The sequence below is a fragment of the Acromyrmex echinatior genome, chromosome 10 (genome assembly GCF_024713525.1).
Source record: "Acromyrmex echinatior isolate Ae372 chromosome 10, ASM2471352v2, whole genome shotgun sequence".
Classification (NCBI taxonomy): Eukaryota; Metazoa; Arthropoda; class Insecta; order Hymenoptera; family Formicidae; genus Acromyrmex; species Acromyrmex echinatior.
This window is the reverse complement of record NC_141861.1, coordinates 5,627,617-5,634,734: the sequence shown is the minus strand read 5'-3', so window position 1 is coordinate 5,634,734 and position 7,118 is coordinate 5,627,617. Positions and strand designations below refer to the sequence as shown.

At 32.1% G+C, this 7,118-nt stretch overlaps 1 long non-coding RNA gene across 1 annotated transcript; it reads left to right on the top strand.

Annotated features, from left to right (window-relative positions):
• Positions 1 to 624: 624 nt before the first annotated feature.
• On the top strand, positions 625 to 5,443 carry LOC147908245 (uncharacterized). The gene is made up of 3 exons (XR_015546494.1): positions 625 to 3,081; positions 3,163 to 4,605; positions 4,667 to 5,443. It is a non-coding gene; the product is annotated as an uncharacterized LOC147908245 (long non-coding RNA).
• Positions 5,444 to 7,118: the final 1,675 nt, after the last annotated feature.

Sequence of the window (7,118 nt, the reverse complement as noted above, 5' to 3'; positions counted from 1 at the left end):
AAAAAAATGAGTATTTTCATTAGCACAGACTGTTTTAATCGGCGTTATTACCAAGTGCGATTCTTTTGCTGAAAATACTAAAAGCTTTACAAGGACGAATTAACCTCTGTATGGCTTTCCAGGAAGATTTTCGAAACTCTCTACAGAAACTGCAATATATGTCAAGACGTTCATTCATTTAAGATTTAAGTAAATACCATATACGCTCAAAGTTGCTAGTAGATGTTAAGATCTATCAGAGATTACACGTATACTCATCTAGCTTGATAAATGGATCTTATTGAAACATCTCAGATCCCCTCCTCTTTTGTATATATATATATATATATATATATATATATATATATATATATAAATTTTGTAGAAATTGCATTCTATTATGTGAACATTATGTCGCTATTAGCTATGTCACAATTATGTAATTGTAAATTACTATAACAAAAAATAGATATAATAAATATATCGAGTCATGTTAAACATAATACAATATGCAACAAAAATGTACATACGTGTCATATGCTAAAATAAAAAATGAAAACGTTTATGACCTACAAATATTCCATAGAGATAAAAATAGAAAGTTTTATTTATCATTTTTTTATGTTTTTTATCTTTTTGGGAATATCTAGTGTACAGCATGGATACTCTGAAATGTGTTAAATTTAGCGCACATACCTAAACATTGTGGCATTGTTCACCTGCGTATTTTGATTGCGAATAGTTGCGATACATTCCAGAGTCCAGGTACACTTGGTCAAGAGTGTCTCTACATTTTACATTTGTGTATCTACATTCAGATTAGTTTCAAACTTGTTGACCCGTGCTATTGAAATTTACGATTTTGCTGTTAAAAAATATCATTTATAACGAAGAATAAATTATTTTTATATAGAATGTGATATAAAAACAATGTTTTACTCATTTCTTCTATAAATATTAATATTTTTTTCTCTCCGGATTACATAATTAAAATGTTACAGTATTATATAATTAAACACAGATTAATCGATTAAAATAAAAAAAATTATATTTTATTATTTTTGCATATTATAACTTTGTCAATGTTCGGTAACTTGCTTATATTAAGAAAAATAATTGACAATAAATCAAACTTTATCAATTTCAATAAAATTTGATAGAATTTGTAATTTTGAACTAAATTATGAGATGTACAATATTTATATACATAAAGCGAAATATTTATTGAGATATTTTATTACGCAAACCTATTCTTAGTAAATCTATTTTAAATATCTAGACAATCATTAAATCACGTAGGATGTTTTGCTTTGTACTGATTACAAAAATCGTTATCAACGAGCAATATCTCTGCTCGCCATTCAGAATTAAATGAATATTTTCCTTCTAATGGGAATATTCCTTATCCAATCACTCTCAACAGTTATTCTTTCTTTCTCTGACAATAATCGCTTAATTCATTGTTCGGTGAAAAAAAAAAATTAAAATGTTTAGTCCCCGACCGTACTTTATGCAATTAAGACATAACAAACTGTGACCATGTTTGTTAGAGCAATTCGCTATGACGAAATATCAAACGAGGTAGAACGAATGGGCTGCCTACCCAGAAATTCATGTCGCGCATTTCGTTCTTACCTGATTTTCTTTTGGCTAGTTGTAACGTACGGGGTATTTCACATGAAAGTGAGTGCTCTCATCCTCTACCTGAACCTTGAGAGACGGTCTCGTAGAAAAGGGAGAGGAAGTGGAAGCAACATGAGAATAGAGAAAGGGTCGACAGAGATAGGGGAGGGAGAGAAGGGTGAATACAAGAAGATCCGCCATGGTTATCATGAAAGCTTCAACGAAACTCGAAACTCCTTCGCTTCTTATTTCTTCTCACCCTCATGTACGTGGACTGCATCTTCACGCCGAGGATATCCTTACCTTGGAGATCCAGGACTCCGTCATATTTACCTCGTTAGGAATGTTCTATGTGCAAGTGCGAGAACGAGGGATGATAACGGGTTCCAACAGAAATCCCGAATATCGATTCGGTCTAATCACTATAATCCTCCATCTCTATGTTATTATTGGCAAATTTATTAATCAGCAAATTACCGTCTATTTTAAATAAATATATGAAAGAGAGGCCAAAGAGAGGTCAAAGCAATATAAAAGAAGGTAAAGATAGCTAGTTCATATTAAATTTATTTTGCGGAAATTGATATTACTGCACAGAAAATTCAATTGTGTTAATTTATATATTATTATTTTTAAAAGTTAAACAAAATAATTATACATATATTGTTAGAAAAAATCGATAAGCTTGAAAATTACAACTGTATGTACATACCTGAGAGCTATTGCAATTTCATGAAATATCGTGAATAGAAATAATATATCATAATGATTTTAAAACGTGTAGGAAACCGAATATAAATATCTTTATAGAGGTATATGTATAAGTTTATGGTATATACTTTATCGCGAAAATATACCTTACTATTTTCAATTATGTACGTATTTTTCATAGATTTGAAATGCGTAACAGCAATGTGATTAAATATCAAATTCGATCGTGTGAAATAAAATATTGCAGCGCGAAAAGCGCCGGAGGTCAGTCTTCACAACGAATTTGTTTGCTGTCGAACGACGAAATGTCGGATGCCGCGGAAATATGCAAATGCTCTTGCATAAACCTAGACGAAAAATAAATGCCTCGTGGATACGCGAACGTTGAAATATCCGCTCTCGCTACGCTGCCATTCGCCTTCCGAAGGATAATACCTTCCACAGATTTCCTTACGATGTCGTATCTTGCGGAACTCCGTCTCCTGATATAGACGTCCTACGTTGTGGATGGGTACACGATAACAATGCAAGCGGAGAAACCGATATCGACTCCCCAGCCGAAGCAGGTTCGGATTGATGAGCTCGCGGTCTACGTTGTAAACGTAGTCATCGAGAAGCTCACCGCGGTATTGGAGATTTGATTGATCCCGATGTATATGGGAATAGGGAGGACAGTATTGTGCCACTGGTGCTAATTCCCATTAGTGGGTGTACCTCGTACGCGACCAGTTCGGCATGGCAACGACGCCTATCTCTGACCGTATATGGGTACGGGAACCTTGTCCATACATTCGTTATCACTAGACTCGCCTTACATGGTAATGTAATATAATCAAGATATGTTCTCAGGGACATGAATCTTCCTTACGTTATGGTTGTAAACCTCGTTAAGGCTTCAAACCCACCGGTCATTCTCACATCGTGCTTGTACGATACACGTGCTTGTACGATACGGTATTATACAATTTTCATCATTATTGTTTATTATATAAATTTGAGGTACCAAATAAATATAAATAAACACAGTTCTATCGTTAGATTATTGTTACATAGCCAATGAATATTTGTTTTATGCATCTTTTATGCAATTTCTGTTATGCAGTACACAAAATATATTAATTAATAGTAATTCTTTTTGTGTTATGCATGAATGGAGAAATTAACCGGGCTATATATTTGCAATATATAAATGTTTAAATGTTCAATGTTTTTTAATATGAGTGTCTAGTAATAATTATTTATTTAATAAAGGCCATCGTAAAAAAATTGATACACGCGTGCGCGTGCGCATGCACAAATCGATTACATCACATACTAGAATAATGGAAATTTATACGATTATTTAATTAATTTAAGAATTAAGCAAAGTTGATTAATTTGATTCTGGATTTCCTATTTTTTAATTTATCGATGCGAATCCCAATTTCTTTTTTTTTTTAAGACGTTATCAGTCGTTTCCATATCAACCGCGAGCTTTCACAGAACGTATCACGTGATTTTTTTATCGCTGTTTGTTTGCTGTACAAATATGAAATGCGAGAACATACTGACGGATATACCGTCATATTATTCTTATGTCCATGTTCAATATTTGCTCGGTGCGATTTCAATATTTTTGTTTTCCCTAGTTATCAATGAACGAAATGCATTTCTGCAGATTTGCACGTTTCTCCCATCTAATGCGAAGAATATGATGGAATCTGCTTTACAAAATTCGAATTAGTTTTATTAAGTGCATACCTTTATAAAATAATTAACCGAGTTGATTATTCAACATTATTTCTTAAATGCATCAAAATCGTCAATTGCTCATTATTTTAAGTTTTAGTTGGGCACTTCAACTTAAATTTTACATTCAATCTATACTCTACAATTATTTTATGATTGCCTATCAACTTTTTTCTAATAAATACAAAGATGGGTCAACAAACTCGTATTAACGCATTAACTTCGTCATTCGGACTTCGTCCGAATTAGACACCGCTGGGACATTGATTGCAGCATGTGCTCCAGTGCACGCATGATTAGGACTGCATTGGTGTAATTGAGTGGGCGGATTTCCGATTTGCATTACCGTCGAAGATGTTACCGGGCTGTGGGTTACTAATGGCACGGACACACATAAATGGTCGAGACTGCCTACCGATCCGTACCGCTAGATCGGTATGTGTTGCGCACTGGGTTAGCATCTACTACTCACATGCAAGTATGTACCTGGATGGCGTTTCTCGGCAGAAACCTACGAAGAGGATCGACGGTGAAGGGGAAAATGGTGGGTCGCAACCGCAGCCTGTGAGTGATATACCCTCAATATCCACACTTTACCCTAAGATCTCACTAAATCTCTTTCCAGGTTGCCTACCCATCTCCCCAGCGCATCCATAAGCCTGCATACACAGTGTTCCAGTTTATGAGCCGGTATATTTTCGGGCGCAGTAACGCGGACGCGAAAGCATACCGGAATCTGTTGGGCGCAATACCGTATGAGGAGTATGAGGACACGTGCCACATATTATCATTTTGCCTCCCTGTTAATGCGGTAATCTTTATCTAATTATTACATTAATACGAAAGATGTTTTAATAACAGTTTTCTTAATAAAATAATAAATTCATATATTTATGCGTTATGTACATATTTTAAATCAAGTAAAAAGAGTAGAATAACACCAAGAAAAAGTTAAATAAAATCAATAATTATTTATTATTTAATAGAAATCTTCATTTTTTAAATATTCTAATATGGCTTTAAATATTACAATAAATAATATTTAACATAATAATTCATATTATATTATGTTAACAAAAAATAAAAGAGTACTTACAATTATCTATTATAATAAGTTAATAATATAATCACTTTTATATATACAAAATTATATAATAATAGGAAGTAGTTATTTCAATTATGATTTTTGCTTTAGACAATTTATTTTGTACTAGAAGAAAGACAGGGGAAAAGAGATGAGACGGCGATAGCGGAAAATTGATATGCCTTGTTTTTCTCAGACGTGTAAAAAGAAAAATAAACTCTCGGAACGGTCTCGTATTTCGTTGAAGAACTATGTCTTCGTTTTGGGCAGCTTTTCACAACAGCTGTTGCCAACTGTCGAAGGACGTGAAAAAAGGTGTCGAAAGCACCGGCGTAAACGTGAACAGAATTTCATATCGGAAGAATCTCCACACGTTGGATGTGTGATTTTTCGGAATTCGATGGAATTAAAAAATTATAAGCGACACTACATTTATCAAGCAACAGGTTATTTATATATTCACAAATTAAAGAACATTTTAAGAACTTATTGGATATACAGATGCAAGATTAGATAGAGGTTTCAATAAATTTACAATACAATTTTGTCATAAGATATATTTATGATTAATTTTTCTAAAATAAAATTTTTTAAAAATAAAACCAGTTGAAAATTAATACGTTAATTTAATTTAATAAACAATATTCGTATGGTTAAATTTAAAACAAATATAGGTACTATTTTTATTGATTTTAAAAAATTTCTAGCATTATAAAATTTTAAAAGTTAAAATTATTGTGTATAAAATTCTATTTATTTTACGAATAAAAATGGTTAATAATAAAAAAGTTATAGTAGATATTTAAAATCACATGGATGCAATTTACACGACTAGATATAAAAAAGTTAACACAAAATTATATATAATAATAATAATTATATATATATATTAGGTGTTGGAATTAATTCGTAGCGTTTTTTAATGAAAGAATGTTATTTATTTCACATGAGCATTAAAAAATACATTAATGAAAGTACTTCCCATCACTTGTAAAACGCTACGAATTAATTCCAACACCTAATATACACACACACACACACACACACACACACACATTTTATAAAACGTAAATTTATAAACGTAAATTTTCAATACAAAAGTCCAGATTTTTATACAAAATTTTAAATAATAAAAAATAGAAATTTATATTTTTACATCAATTTATAATTGCATAATTTATAATTAAATTTAGCTATAATAAAAATAGGATCTACTCCGAAATAGATTTATGAATAATATTAAAGTCTTTATACATTTATGACTGAATAAATGGTAATGAGAGAATTAATTGACCATCCGCGATAAAAGCCTATAAAAATAGTTAGAAGTAACTATTACGTTGCCAATGAGTTCACATGCGATCCTTAAAGCAACAGGCGCTTTAACTGCCTATCAAGTGAATGGATTCATTTATGAGTCGACAGAGGTGAATCAAGAGTGCTCGAGCTGCGGTTGTAGACTAGCTTTTCATATGCTAGCGACATAAATGGCCATGGTACATACCTCGACACGTTAAACCAGGTTTCCGCATCCGCCAACCCCTTGCGATACGTTCCATGATTTCGCATATGGTTCGATCCGTTCGGTGATTTTACATCATTGATGGCGAGAACGTATTGAAGCGTCGTCGTTAATGGATGTACATTTTACACTTTCATTTGCATTAATTATTGAAGTTTCAATTATTTTAAAGCACGCGCGATTGCACGTAACCGTATTGCGTTAAGCTTTTCATTCGGCGGCTGCATGTTTTAGCATAAACATTTTACGTGGACGTTCCGATTCAATGGCTTATATGCTATTCAAAATTGTTTTGCAATTATATTTTATATTATTTTGGTTAACAACAGTGGCATTATACAATTTATGACGTTATACAATGTCACATGTTAGTTAAGTGGTAAGTGGTAATTCATTATTAATCGTATTGTGAAAATTTCCTTTCGGATTTTATGCATTATTTTATTAACGTTATCTATTTAAAGATATTTT